The sequence below is a fragment of the Antechinus flavipes genome, chromosome 3 (assembly GCF_016432865.1).
Source record: "Antechinus flavipes isolate AdamAnt ecotype Samford, QLD, Australia chromosome 3, AdamAnt_v2, whole genome shotgun sequence".
NCBI lineage: Eukaryota > Metazoa > Chordata > Mammalia > Dasyuromorphia > Dasyuridae > Antechinus > Antechinus flavipes.
The window spans coordinates 431,505,818-431,521,616 of NC_067400.1; the positions used below are offsets into that span (position 1 = coordinate 431,505,818).

The 15,799-nt window shown below is 33.0% G+C and overlaps 1 protein-coding gene across 1 annotated transcript in view; it reads left to right on the forward strand.

Moving 5' to 3' along the window:
• KCNH7 (potassium voltage-gated channel subfamily H member 7) overlaps nt 1-15,799 on the forward strand; it is a 623,506-nt gene that overhangs the window by 566,710 nt on the left and 40,997 nt on the right. The gene's annotated exons all lie outside the window — the stretch shown is intronic.

The following is a 15,799-nucleotide window of genomic DNA, read 5'->3' on the forward strand; positions in this document are numbered from 1 at the left end:
ATGTGTGTATGTATATGTGTTATACACATATATAATTGTTGTTAAAATCATTTCCAACTTTTCATGATCCCATTTGGAGTTTTCTTGGCAAAAATACTGAAATGACTTGCCATTACCTTAACCAGATCATTTTCCAGATAAAGAAATCAAGGCAAGTAAGGTTAAGTGACTTATCCAGGGTCACACAGCTAGTTAATGTCTAAGGCCAGATGTGAACTCAGGTCTCCATGACTTCAGACCTTGTACTCTTTACTGTACTACCTAACTGCTCTATATATAAATGTGTGTGTGTGTGTGTGTGTGTGTGTGTGTGTGTAAACATATCTACACATATATGAAATTCTTATTTGGTTGTTGATTCTGACAGGTAAATATCATGGTGTTTTCAGATCATTGACTTCAGTGTAACATTTGACCCAAAAATTACAAATGTATCCAGATATTCAGTCTCCTGATGCTATTTTTTTCTTTTTGTGAATAACAAGCATATTACATAACATTCTAAGCTTGTTTCCTTTCTCCAGAAACCTTTGTAGAAAATTTAGGGGAAAGTTATATTTAAATAAATTATTATAATCATTTAAACCTGATTTTATTCTCTCATCAAAAATTAAAATTAGAATATATGAAGGAAAAACAATTGAGTTTCTCACTTGCTATAAATAACTTTAAAAAGTTGTTTCATTTACAAAGTGAATTTCATTTTTTCCAAGTTCACAGTTCTCTTTCCAAGTGACTGCCTAAAAGATCAATGAATGATATGCATATGTAGAAACATTTGTCATTATTCAAAAATACAGCAGTATTCCACATAAGATGTTTTGTCTCTCAGGAGAAAATGTGTTATTTTAGAAAGGTGAAATTTTCACTGAACCAGAGGAAAATAAAGGAAAAACATTATTAACAAATCTAATAGATGTATCTGTATGTATGTATACACACACTTTCAGGAAGACAACTCATTAATTTTACTGTTCTTTGAGATGCTTTTCTGATTTTTAACATACAAATGATCTAATTACACATGCTAAAGAAGATATTCTCATTTGTGAAGTCTCAAATTTTCTAATTTAAGATTCTTTATAGCCACAGAATCTTTTCCAAGTAGAAGGAATATTAATTATTAGATCATTCAATTTGTTCTTCTGCCTTTTTCAGGACTACATTTATATCAGTCTAAAAAGAATTTATTGCTTCTTAAGAATATCCAAAGAAGAATATTAAACAATTTCACTTAGTATTTCCTCTTATATCTTTATTCCAAGGTAGTGTTAGATTGTTGGGTTTTTTTATTCCTTTTGGTTGTTTTAGATATTTTTCTTTTTATACTTCCATTGTTGAATACTGAAGCAATTTCAATAAAATTCTCATCAAAATAGTTTTCTAGAAATTAATTTCAGTCATATTAAAAGCCTACTCTTGCCATTTGTTGTTTTATGGATACTTAACACAACCTTTTCTTATTAACTCTTATATAGATAACAATTACTCCAATTATCAACAAGATTATTCTGATATAAATTTATCATGTTTCCTTTAACATAACAAGAGGTGAGAAATTCTTCTGAGTAGACTGCTAGCAACTGTCCTAAACTCAGATACTAGCCTACAGTCTCCCTTTCTTTACCTCTTTTACTTCTGCTTTCTGTGAGATATAGCAGGTTACCTCGACCATATTCCTCTGCTGGAATTTTCCAAAACTACCTACCAATTTTGTGGGCACCAGTTGCCATTAATTGGTGTCCCTGCTTCTCTGAGCACAGGGAGTTCTCCTCTATTTCTCCTTCCTTGTTATTTTCATCAACCTGAGAGGTCATGCTGCTGAGTGCCATCTTAGCCTGAGTTAAGTGTTTAACCATCTTAATGGCAAATGTAAATAATTGACCCAGAGCTATAAGGGAATTAAAAATAGCTGATTTCTTTATCCTATAATTGAGGTGACAAACACAGAACAAGATTATGTATTAATAAATCTGGTTTTGGACTAGTCAGGTGTCAAAATTCCCATTTGTCTTTCAATGGAAACAAATGTGGTTAGTACAGAATGGAGAGTCCTCCAGGTCTGAGAAGGCAAGAATCTGGTTTGAGGTCAATGGGATGCTGGGAACTATGTCACTAGTGCAAAGCCTTCTATTATGCAGGAAACAAACAATTTTTTAAAATCATTTTATTTTCTAATTGTCTGTATGACAAGAGTCTTTTATATCACACTAGAGCTAGAGAAGAAAACAAGAATTGTCCATTAGCAGTTTCCAACTTCCAGTGGATTGTAATACTATCTGCTCTGTAGACCAGAGATTTCCCCTTTGAAACTCTACAGACACCATGGCTTAGCAATTTCACCCCCTTGAAATTTTAGCTGCTCTTCTAGACCTGTTTCCTCCCCTGTAATTTATATAAACCTGGCCATAGCTTACCATAAAATTCAATCCAATACTTAAATGAATCTGTGATTTTTTAAAATATGAATATTCTTTCCAGTGGCACACACCAAAAAAATCTATCCATGCCTCCCTCTCCTTTTCAACTCTTTTCCATGTTCTTTCATAAATCTTTTATGATACATCTGACTTTAATGTAAGTCATAGGACCATAGGATAACAAATTTAGAACTGGAAGAAATCTTAGAGAGGTTAAGTACATTGTCTAGGGTCAAACAACTGGAAAGTCAGGATCAAGAACTGAATCTATGTGTCATCAAATAAAGCTAACTCAAGAAAGATTTTTTGAGTGCTTACTATCTTCTAGACATGAAACTTTAAGTGTTGAGTATGCAAAGAAAGAGAAGGAGGAGGAGGAAAAGGAGAAGAAGAAGAAGAAGAAGAAAGGAGGAGAAAGAAGGAGAAAGAAGAAAAAGAAGAAGAAAGAAGAAGAAAAAGAAGGAGAAGAAGAAGAAGAAGAAGGAAGGAAGAAGAAGAAGAAGAAGAAGAAGAAGAAGAAGAAGAAGAAGAAGAAGAAGAAGAAAAGAAAGAAGAAAGAAGAAAGAAGAAGAAAAAGAAGGAGGAGGAGGAGGAAGAAGAAGAACAACAACAACAAGTTGTTTAATGGGGGGCTGCAAACAATTAAATGCAAACAAAATATCAACAGAATAAATTTAAGATACTCAACAGAGGGAAGGCACCAGTTTTAAAGCAATCAGTAAAAACTTCTTGTAGAGGGTGAGATTTTAGTTGGAACTTTCAGGAAGCAATGGAGTTCAGAAGAAAGAGATAAAAAAGGAGAGAATTCCAAATGTGATCATAGCAGAAAATGCCTGAAGTCAGTGTCTTATGAGTAGAAAAACAAGGAGATCAATATTAGTGGATTGTCCAGAGTACTGGGAGTGAGGAGAAATATATAAAGATAGGTATTGTTGATCAATTGAAGGATTTTTTGAGGATGGGGAGACATGAGCATGTTTGTAGGCAGTTAGGAAAACAGCCAGTATATAGAAAGATCATGAAAATTAAGTAGGGATAGCAGAAGGGGCAATGTACTGAAGAAGATGAGATACAATAGGATCATCTGTGGTTGGAGTGAGGTTAGATAGTGTAAAAGAAGAGATATAACAGAAATAGTTGAATGGTGTAAAATGATGAGGGAGGAAAGGGCGAACTCAGCACATGGCTATAATTTGTTTTCAATTAAATGAGTTTTCAGCTGAGATAATGGAGCTAGGAAATCTATGATAATTTGAGAAAAGATAAAAAGATCAGGAAAATTCATTGTAGTGAGTGAAATAGTAAATCAAGTAGGCAAGTGTAAAAGGACTATCTTTAAGAGAAGGCCCTGTTGAGTAACATAAATTTGTAGTAGATCTAATCAGCATGGGTTTGTGATTTCCAGCTTCAAAAGCACATGAGTAAGAATGAAGGCAACAGATGGCTGGAATAATCTAAAATTCATGCTTAGAAGGGCAAGATCAGCAATAGAATGGAGGAGTAATTAACTCAAGAGAAAAGGGTAGTATAAAGATAAACTAACTTTTTATTGTTGTTATAATTTTTTAACTTAAATACAAAATGAGAAAAGAACTAACAAACTTCCAGTTACACAGCAGACAACAAAAGAAGTCAATAAAAATAATAAATTTTCATTTCAATTCCTATATAATAAATACTATATATTGTTTTCATAACTGCCCAACTTTATTTTTTGCTTTCTTGGTGGTTTTCTTTTGTTCTCTGATGTACACTTTTTACTTTATTTTTTCCCCTTTCTCCACTCCATCCTAAAGTAGGCTACAATTAAGTATGGAGATTACACATACACACACACACACACACACACACACACACACATACACATCTATAAATATACACATATACACTTGTACATATATGTAACATTATACTATACTATTTTAAATTAAAAGTATCTTATATAAAAAACTTATGCATACAAGATACTTTTAATTTAAAATAATTAAAATTAGCTCTTTTATACTTCAATAATGCTCTCACCTTATTACATAAAGTCTGATTCAGCTAGATCTATTTCCTTTACATCTTTTTTCATTTTTTTTGAAGTTCTTGACATTTTGTTCTTCCAAATGAATATTACTATTATTTTTTTCTAACTCAGTAAAATACTTTTTTACTAATTTAATTGGGATAGCATTGAATATATAAATTAGTTAAGTGAAATTGTCATTTTTAATTGGCTTGACTAGCCCAAGAACAATAAATATTATTTCAGTTATTTAGATCTGAGTATTTTGTATGAAAAGTGTTTTATGTTTATATAAACATAGTTCCTGTATCTAGGAAGGTATATGCTTAGGTATTTTATGCTGTCTAAATATTTTAAATTGTCTAAAACAATATTGAATAATTTTGCTGACAATGTAGTTTCTCTTTTTTTATTTTAATTAAAATTGAGATTATTATTTACTATCTGTACTTTTTTACGTACTTAATTCTACTCCTGTCCTTAAATTAATCTTTGTGAATACCTCTTATTTTTATGACATTTCCTGAAAGCAACATATGTTGAAGGCAAATTTTTAATCTGCTATCCATTTCCATTTTATGGGTAAATTTGTCCCATCTATATTCTAAGCTACAATTACTTGTCTATTTTCCTCCTTCTTGTTTTTCCTTACTACTCATCTCATCTTATTTATCCTATTCCTCCTCACTCCTCTCTTTACTTCTACTTGCTACTTTGCTCCCTTATTGTTTAGTCTACCCACTTCTCTAAACATTCCTCCCTTATCCTCTTTTCCCCGATCTTATCCCCTTGACCTCTTATTTCTGCTGTTTCAATTTCTCCTCTCATACCTCATATGTAAGAGATAATTACCCTTTTTATCTCTATGCAATTTCTTGTAGAATCACTCCATCATTATCAGCTCCACCCATGCCTTTCTTTTAAACTACCCAAATAATGATGATAATGAAAAGAGTATTTCTAATATTTTCACATTAAAAAAAAATGACCTTATGGAGTACTTTACAATTGGTCTTTGATGTTTATCTTATATTTCTCCTGGATGTTTTATGTTGATTTTTTCCTAAAGTTCTGAGGCTTTTGTCACAAAAACTTGAAAGTTTTTGAATTTATTAAATATCCTTTTGTTTTTCATTCAGAATTATAATTAACTTTGCTAGATAAGTTATTCTTGGTCAAAACCCCAGCTTTTTTTCCCTACAGAACACAATATTCCAAAATCTAAAGTCCTTCAATGCTAAGTCATATATAATCCTTATTAAAGCTCCATGATATTCAAATTGTTTTTTTTCCTTGTTCTTTCCAATTTTTCTCCTAAATCTTGAAACTATGAATCATAGTTTTCAGTAGTCTGTCTTTTCATATAATTTTCTCCTCTATCTGTTTTCCAGATAAATTGTTTTTCTGATAAGATGTTTACTCTCTTCTTTTTTTTTTTTCCATTCTTTGTATTTTATATTTCTTGGTGTCTCAGAATGTCATTATCTTCTCCTTGCCCAGTTCTAGTTCTCAAGGTATTATTTGCTTCCTTAATTTTTGATTCTGTATTTCCAATTGGTTTGCTTTCTTTTCATAATTTTCCCGATTTTCTTGGATTGCTCTTGCAGTCTGCAATTTTTCCTCAATCTCTCTTATTAGATGTTTATAATCCTTTTAAAGTTCTTCCGAGAACTCTTTTTGTGTCTGGGATCATTTAATGTTTCTCATTGGAAAAAAAAGAGTGACTTTTTTTAAGCTCCATCATCTTCTTCTAAATGTGAACCCAAATCTTCTCTTTGCCCATAGCTACTGTGGTTGGGCTTTTTCTCCTTTGCCTACACATTTTTATGTATTTATTTTTTATTTTATTTCGTTTTTAGCAGTTATTAGTGTAATCAAGTTATAGTTCTGAGCTATGGGGAATGATGCCCCAAGCCTCAGACCTTATTACTCTTATTTTCTAAGGTTTGTCTCACAGCCCAACTTTTTTTGGCTCTCCTCTCCACTTCTAAATTATGGCTAGGATCCCAATCTCATTGTCCTATAAATGATTTTGCTTGTTGTGCTTCCTCTAGAGATTGCAAACTACAGCTGTCTTCTCTGCCCTGGAATTGAAACCAGGGACTCTGATCTCCCACAAGTACTCATAGCCAAGAAGGAGCCGCTCCTTGCTACTGTACTCACAAAAATATGTGCTGGCTCTTTCTGCTGGTAGTCACAATCCAGAATGTGTTGGGTCAGCACAACTATGTTTGGTGTCCCTCAACAGTGGAAGGTCCTCCAATCTTTTCCTACTCAACTGTTGAACCCTCACACTATCTTCAAAATGAAAGTTTTTAAAGTTGAGGCTACTTCTCAACCCAACCACCCTCAAAGCTTGTTTGTTGTTTCTGCAGAATTAACCTATAAAAAATATTTACACTTCACTCAAACTGAATCTCTACCCCTGGAGGTCAGATTTTTCCTGGGATTTTCTCAAATTGTCTTAAAAGGTCAACTGCTTTACCCTGTATTTATTTTTGCTGCTCTGAGGTGATGTTCGGTCCTCTTCTGTAGAGGAAATTTGGAAAGTCAAAAGTTCTCTGACCTACTCTCCATCTTCCCAGAATCCTCTCCCTTGGCCCTATTTTTTTTGAGCAGATAATGAAATACCTATTGGCAAAAGGTGATAGATTATAAATGTAGAATGAGGCATACATTAACAGAGATATCTATTTTTTTAATTGCTTAATTATATATTCCTTTGTAAAGGAAGGATTTATAGAAAGAGGGCATGTGTCACTAAAAAGCGACAGTTATTTTTTTTCCCCAAAGGCATCAATAAAATACATTTTAAAAAATCCATTGTGGAAATTGAGAACTCAGAGAGATTAAATCACCTGCTGATAGTCACAAAGTTCATATACAGAGTGGTTCTGATCTTATATGTCTCCTGGCTCTAAGTCCATTACTCTTTCTACTATATCACCCTAATTCTCAATCACCTAATGTTTCTAAATACTATTAATGTCAAAGATACTTGTCACAATATGCAGTGTTAATTATTTGTCTGGATCATCAAATTCTTAGAAATTTGATATTAGCCATAAATCTTTTCCTCCCATGTCTATTTAATCCACTATAGAGACACAAAATCTAACTATTGAGCAGACTGCTTCACAAGCCCTTTTAAGATTCTTTGATTTTTTGGAGGTTTAAGATGGCTCATTTGAGAGTCAATTAATACCAGCTCTTTAGATATCTAGGGACTAACTGATTTCAGAATTTTGTAGAAGTTGCTATGCCAGGGATCTACAATAGAAAACTCCATGTGGCTCCCAAGCACAATTAAGAAAGAATTCTAACAACATTGCCCTCTAACTAATGCTCCATATGTAGGTTGTGAGTCTTGTGACACTCAATTCATGATGCTGTTTTTGACTTTCAAATGCTACTTCTTGCTGGAAGCATCAGTATCCAATATCAGCATTCACAGATAGTGTGAGGGGGGAAAGAGAACACATTTTTTATTAAAGCTTTTTATTTTCAAAACATATGCAAGGATAATTTTTCAACATTAACCCTTGCAAAACCTAGTGTTCCAATTTCTCCCCTTCCCCCACCTCCTCCCCTAGATGGCAAAGAATTCAATATATGTTAAACATGGTAGAAATATATGTTAAATCCAATATATGCATACATATTTATATAATTATTTTGCTGCACAAGAAAAATCAAACAGGAAAAAATGAGAAAGAAAACAAAAAGCAAGTAAACAACAACAAAAAGAGTGAAAGTGTTATATTGTGAACCACATTCAGTTTCCATAGTACTCTCTCTGAGTGTAGATGGCTGTCTTCATCACAAGATCATTAAAATTGATTTGAATCAAAGAGAACACATTTAAGGATTAATTAATATTAATTGACATAGTATACCTAAATAGAGGGAAAGGAAGATTCCTATAAAATGTATTGATTATCTAAGAATCATTTTACTGATGCAACAAAGCTACTTTTTGAAGGGAATATTTCAGTAGCAACTACAATTTGCCAAGACATGCCTTTTGAAATATTCAGTCTCTGACTTCAAAATTCATCTCTTCTCAAAAGTAGCTTGCCTGCATACCCTTCCCATAATAAAACACATCTAAGTTCATAAGATCTAATTTCTTTAGCATGCAGAATTTTAAAATATATCCTTTTATTGATATATTTTGGTTTTGCATTGAATAAACACATATAAAGTTCCTACTATATTTATATGCCAGGAACCAGGGATATAAAGAAAAAAAAGACATACCCCATCTTCGTAGAGTTTATATTCTATTAGAAGAAACTATGTGTGTGTGTGTGTGTGTGTGTGTATACACACACTCATATAAGAATTTGCAAAATATATGCAAAGGAAATACATAAAAGATGGTATAGCAAAGTTTAGGGGAGAAGGCACTATCAGTTAAAGGATAAACTTCATTTCCAAATATATACTTTCCCCTCTTCAAGCCAGTATGCTATTCCTATAACAAAAATAAAAATAAAGCTAAAAAACAGTTCAGCAAAACCAAAATATTAACCACATCTGACAATATATGCACTATTCCATAGCAATTGTCTACCTCCTTTTCAAAAGGAGGGAGGTATATTTTCTCAACTCTTTTCTGGGGCCTATCTTATTTATTATAATTATATGGCATTGAATTTAGCAGGGTTTGGTTTTTTGTTCTTTTCATTTATATTTTCATAGCCAATGTGTATATTGTCTTTTTGGCTTTATTCACTCACCTCTGCAGCAGGTCATATAATTCTGCCCATGCACCTTTGCATTAATTGTTTCTTGTGGTACAATGTTATTCCATTACATTCATGTATCACAATTTGTTTAGCCATTCCCCTCTGATATTGCATGCAGAATTTCAAGTAACCATTTCCATTATAAATTAAGAAATATCTAAATATAGTTCAAAAGTGATTTCATGAAGTTTACCTTCCTTTTCATTCCCTCTTTGATTAGAGCTCTACCTAGAGAAATGTCACTCTCCCTATGGTAGAAACCAAACTCTAACTAACATTTAGAGATTAAAGAAAGAAATTAGAGCAAGATATCTTGTAAATAGCTTGCCAAAGGGTCATAGGTAATATTCAGATGTCTGGGCTGCAATTAAAGTACATGAAAGATCATTATCTGGAAAATGATGAAAATTGTTCCTTATCTTCACTGACACAGTATAAGACACAGTATAATATTGACTGACTGCATATATGACGATGAATGAGCACTGTGACAGACATATAATCTGACATGAGCAGCTGTCTTAAAGTCCACTTTTTTTTTCTACTTTGTAATTAGGTTTCTGAAAATTTTTCATGGCCATTAGATGAGAGTTTTCCAAACAAAAGCCTACTTTTTTCTTCTTTTTAAAAATGTATTTATTTTTGGCTATAAATATACCTTTTTTAATATATTTCCTTATGAATCATGTTGGGAGAGAAAAATAAAAACAAAAGGAAAAGCAAAAGAAAAAAGTGAACATAGCATGTGTTGATTTTCTATCCAAAGTTTATTGAGATTGCCTTGGATCACTAAACCATTCAGAAAAATCAAGTCTGTCATAGTTGGTCAAACCACAATCTTGCTATTACAGTGTACAAGGTATTCCTGGTTCTGCTTATTTCTTTCAGCATTAGTTTGTGTAAATCTTGCCAGGTTTTTCTAAAATCATCTTGTTCATCATTTTCTACAGAATAATAATATTCCATTAGTTTCATAGATAATTTATTCAGCCATTCTTTAACTGGTGGACATCTATCTTCTTATTTTCCAATTTTTTGCCACCATAAAAAGAGCTGCTACAAATATTTCTGTACATATTGGTCTTTTTCCCTCCTCTTTTCATATAACTATAGATGGTGGGTTGTTGTTATTTTGCTTATGCAACAGTTTCTTGAGGCAAGATAATCTATGAAATTATATTTCTTCTTGCCTTTATGAACACAATGAAGCCAGCCCTGGAAACAACTGTATTTTTCTACCAACAAGCATTTATGAAGCACTCACTATGTTGACATACTAGGAGTAAAGACTACAAATATAAACAAAACAATTGCTATTTTTGAGTCCCAAGGGATGCCTTCAAGTTGCCTTTTAATGAGGTACAGTCTTGTGTTTTAATTAAGAGAGGGAAATTTAATGTGGATATGATTCAGTTCCTCCTGTAACATGTCAACTTGTTGGCTTTCCTCTTTTCAGTTTCATTTATAGGGATGATGGATTAATCTGGTTTGGCTGGATGCTGAATTAAACCATATTCTCAGTAGCCTTTCATTGCTTTGTATCATCCTTGAGCTCTGAACAAATTTTGTCCTTGGCTGCAATGAATTAGCATTGGCAGCTAGGTAGCACAGTGGATAGAGTGCTGAACCTGGAATTAAAAAGTTCAAATTTATCCCCAGATATTTACTAGTTGAATGACCCTGGGCAAGTCACTTAACTCTGTTTGCCTTAGTTTTCTCATCTATAAAATGAGCTAAAGACGCAAATGGCAAGCATTCCTATATCATTGCTGAGAAAACCCAGAATGAGGTCACAAAAAATCATACCTTAAAGAAAGAAAAAAGCTACTGAATAACAAATCAATGGTCTTGGTTTGTCAAGCAATCAAATTCTGCTAATTTGAATAGTTTCTGGCCTCCTCCAGGTTCCTTATTGTACCAACTATTTTGTATCAGTTAAACTTCTCTAAGAAATGGTTAGAGAATCAAAGGCTTGATTCTTATCTATTTTCTACTTACAGGAATCTAGAGCAGATCAGATTGAAGTTTTTGTGATTAAATGCAATGTTTTCTCTTTATTTTTATAGTTCAGCATTTACTTTCATTGGCTACAATTAGCTAATGATCTGCCTACTTAAATATAGACAGTTTAATCTAAAATAACTATGAATTCTATAACTGATCATTCATTATTATGGTACTGATTGTCAATTTGTTTAGTCTCATTTAGTACTAGACATAGTAAGTATGAGTCAGAAACAAGACTTTAACCTATATTTTCCTGATTTAGAGACTGATAATTTATATTTAAATGTATGTGTATATCTAAACCCATATACACATGCATGTAGAGACATATGTATATACATATACACACATATATAATATGTAAGATTACCTGTGATCTCTTTGGGTGACTTACAAAAATATTTTATATGATTGTACATATACATGTATATGTGCATGTTTGTATTTGTGTAATATCCCTGTGCAAGTCAGTCTCTCCGTCTTCCAAGACAATATTTCAAGGCTATGAAGAACAAGTGCTAATATGCATTGATATAGAAAGGTTCTTCATAAGGAGTTCTTCATGCCAATGAAGTCATAAGTCTATTCCGAAAAATAAAAATTAGAAAAACATACAATATATAAGATTTTGAAATTCTGAAAGAATAAAAAATTGCTATTTATTTGTTTGTTTGTTCTAATTAATTTTCTAAGTCACCCTGATGAGGTAAAGATTTTCTTATTGGGATTGTGGTTCCTTACTTCTTGCTTTAGTATATAATTTTTTTTAAGAGGACACTACATTCTCCTTGTTTTCTTACCTGTATAACCACTCTAAATCTCCCTTACTTGTTCATCATACCACAGCTTATAACTATGGTAATGCAACAAAACCTTGATTTAAATGCTCTTGTATTCTCTTCATAGTCTTCACTTGATGATGTCTTCCTTACCAGTGAAGCCTAGTTATCAGCTAGATACACATGATTTCTAGATCTTTCAAAGAGGCTGCATGGAACAATAAAAAAAGCAACACCTTTGAAGTCATAATCTCTGGGTTCAAATGTCACCTTTGTCATTTGTCATTATATGACTTTGGCAGGTCCTTGGAAGTTATTTACTTCAATCCCCTCACTTTAATGATTAGAAAACAAGGGGACGGAAGTAAATAACTTCCAAGACCCTTTCAGTGCTAGATGGATGGATAGATAGATAGATAGATAGACAGATAGACACACATATATATGTATGTATATATCATGTGATCTGGTACATGAAACTTCAGTAAATCTATTAAACTGCAGACCACGTAACCAATTGCTTATTGGTCATTTCAACTTGGATATTTGAGTGACATCTTACATCTTAAACTCATCATTTACAAAACAGATTTTATCTTTCTTCTAAAAGTTCTCTCTTCTGAACTTCTATATGTCTATCAATGAAACTACAATCCTTTCAATCTTCCAGATTTACAACTCCAATGTTATCCTTATCTTCTCACACTTCCCTAAATCTATATATCCTGTGACTTGTCAAATCTTGTCTTTTTGATCTCCACAACTCCTCTCAAATCTACCCCTCTCACTACTCATACAGTCATTTCCATATACTACCTCTACCACAATCACTTATAAATTTCTCCTGAGATTCATTCAATCCAAATTTATCGCCCAATACAGAATTTTTAGGTTAATATCTACAAATCTGAGGGACATTATACCTCCTTTCTCAATGAGTTAAGTGCCTCATTGTTGAAGAGAGCCACGTCCATCAGAATTGATCATCATATAATCTTATTGTTGCCATGTACAATGAGCTCCTGGTTCTACTCATTTCTCTTAGCATCAGTTCATGTAAGTTTCTGCAAACCTCTGTGAAATCATCCTGCTGATCATTTCTTACAGAACAATAATATTTCATAACATTCATATACAATAATTTATTCAGCCATTCTCCAACTGAAGGGTATCCACTCACTTTCTAGTTTCTTACTACTACAAAAAGGACTACCATAAACATTTTTTGCACTTGTGTGTCCCTTTCCCTCCTTTATGATCTCTTTGGGATACAAGCCCAGTAGAGCCATAGTTCCAAATTGCTCTCCAGAATGGTTGAAATAGTTCACAACTCCACCAACAATGTAGTAGTATCCCAGTTTTCCCAAATCTCCTCCAACATTTGTCATTATCTTTTCCTGTCATCTTAGCCAATCTGAGAGGTGTGTCTTATTACCTTAGAGTTGTCCTAATTTGCCTTTCTCTAATAATCTTCCTTTTCATGAGAATTCCTCCTCTTATTCTAGTGGATTTCAAAATATATATTCTTATTCCTTAAAAAAAAAACTCTAACCATTCCTCCAAGCACTCCATTTCTCTTGACTTACTCCTTCAGTCTATTTCAGCTACATAAGGTCATACTCTTGACACTATTAACATCCACATGTATTCTACTTCCATGTTCAAGAACTTCACTCTTCCATAATATGCTCTCCTTCTTTATCTCATCCCTCTACTCCTCAATAATATCCCAAGTACCATCCGTACTCTCTATCTGCACTCTCCTCCAACCCCAATTTTTACCTGTTGGTGCTGCAGTTTAATTCCACACCATCGTCTCTCTACCCTTAAATTCCTTGTCTGTTGACAGGGCTATTTGCCTCCTTCATCCCTACTCAATATACTGCTGAATGGAACTGGAAGAAATCACCAAACCATGCTAATTGAGTATGAGTATTACCTAAGACTCTATCCCTTGCCTTCTCCTTTCTTAGGTCTTATATCTCCATACTGGGGGGTTTTAGTCCATAAACTTTCTGAAAATATATTTTGATAACTATTTCAATATTAATTTCTTTTGCAATCAATCCTATGTTTCTTATTTAATGCATTTAAAAACATTGATCTGAGAAGAGATTCATAAGCTTCACCAGATTATTAAAGGGGCCCATGTCACAAAAAGGCTTAAGAATCACTACTATCTACTCTCTGGCTTGGTGATTTCATGAGCGCTAATATTCAACCATAATCTTTATATAAATGATTCCAAGATATAATTCTAGTCTCTATTCTGAGCTTCAGTGCTGTACCACAAACATCTCAAACTAAACATGACCAAAGTAGAACTGATGATCATTCCTCTGAAACCTTCCCCTCCTTAGAAGTTATTGTTGAAAGACTACCACTTTTACAATCAACCAAGATCTTAGTGTCATCATCAAGATCCTGTCTCTTGAGCTCCACTGATCACTCTTAATTATCATTATGTAAATATTAATCTACATAATGAATCTGTTGTCAAACCTTGTGATTTCCCTCTAGATTTCCCATATAATGGGAAATCCCTCCACCCCTGTTAATGTCCTCATTGTTCTGACACCAGAACAACTTTTTTTCCCTTACTATAGTTGATCAAATAAAGCAGCATTAAAAGTAAAGTTGAAATGATCGTTCATTTGTGAATTTAAAAAGATGAAGATTTCTATGTGAATAATAGTTCTCAGCAACAGACTTTCAATAACCTTTTAACTGGTTTGCATGTTTCTAGTCTCTTCACTCCAATTTATCTTCCACATAGCTATTCAAATAAATTTTCTAAATCATTTTGACCATGTAATACCCACATACCCAATAAATTTTAGTGGCTCACTAACACATCCAGAATAAAATATGGATCCTTTTTTAGCAGTTAATACTCCTCACAACCTAACCCTTTCTCCTTCCCAATCTCTTACATTCTTTTCCTTTATGAACATTCTACAATTCAGCCACACTAGCCTACTTACTATCCCTTGAACATGACATCTCTCATCTACTTTGCTTTGTGTTAACATTTTCTCATGCCTAAAATGATCTTCTTTCAAACTTCTGACCTAGAATCTCGGATTTATTGAAGGTTCAGTTCAAGCTCCATCTTTTTTTATTAAAGATTTTTATTTTCAAAACATATACATAATTTTCAACATTCACCCTTGCAAAACCTTGTGTTCCAAATTTTTTCCCTCTCTCTTCCCCTCCCCTCCCCTAGACAGCAAGTAATCCAATATGTTAAACCTGTGTGATTCTTCTATACATATTTCTATAATTATTATGCTACACAAGAAAAATCAGATCAAAAAGGAAAAAATGAGAAAAAACAGGATGTAAACAAACAACAACAACAAAAATGAAAATATTATGTTTTGATCCATACTCAGTCCTCACAGTCCTCTTTCTGGCTCTCTGCCTCACAAGACCATTGGAACAGGTCTGAATCGCTTCGCTATTGAAAAGAGCCACATCGGTCAAAATTGATTATCATATAATCTTGCTGTTGCTGTGTACAATGTTCTTCTGGTTCTGTTCATTTCCATTTAGCATCAAATCTGAATCATCTTGCTGATTATTTCTTACAGAATAATAATATTCCATAACATTCCATAACATTCGTATACTATAACTTATTCAAGTTGATAGCGATGGGCATCTACTCAGTTTCCAGTTTCTTGTCCTACAAAAAGGACTATTACATTTTTGCACATGTGGGTCCTTTTTATCTCTTTGGGATAAAGGTTCAGTAGAGCCACTGCTGGATCAAAGAGTATGCACAGTTTGATAGCCCTTTGGTCATAGTTCCAAATTGCTCTCTAGAAT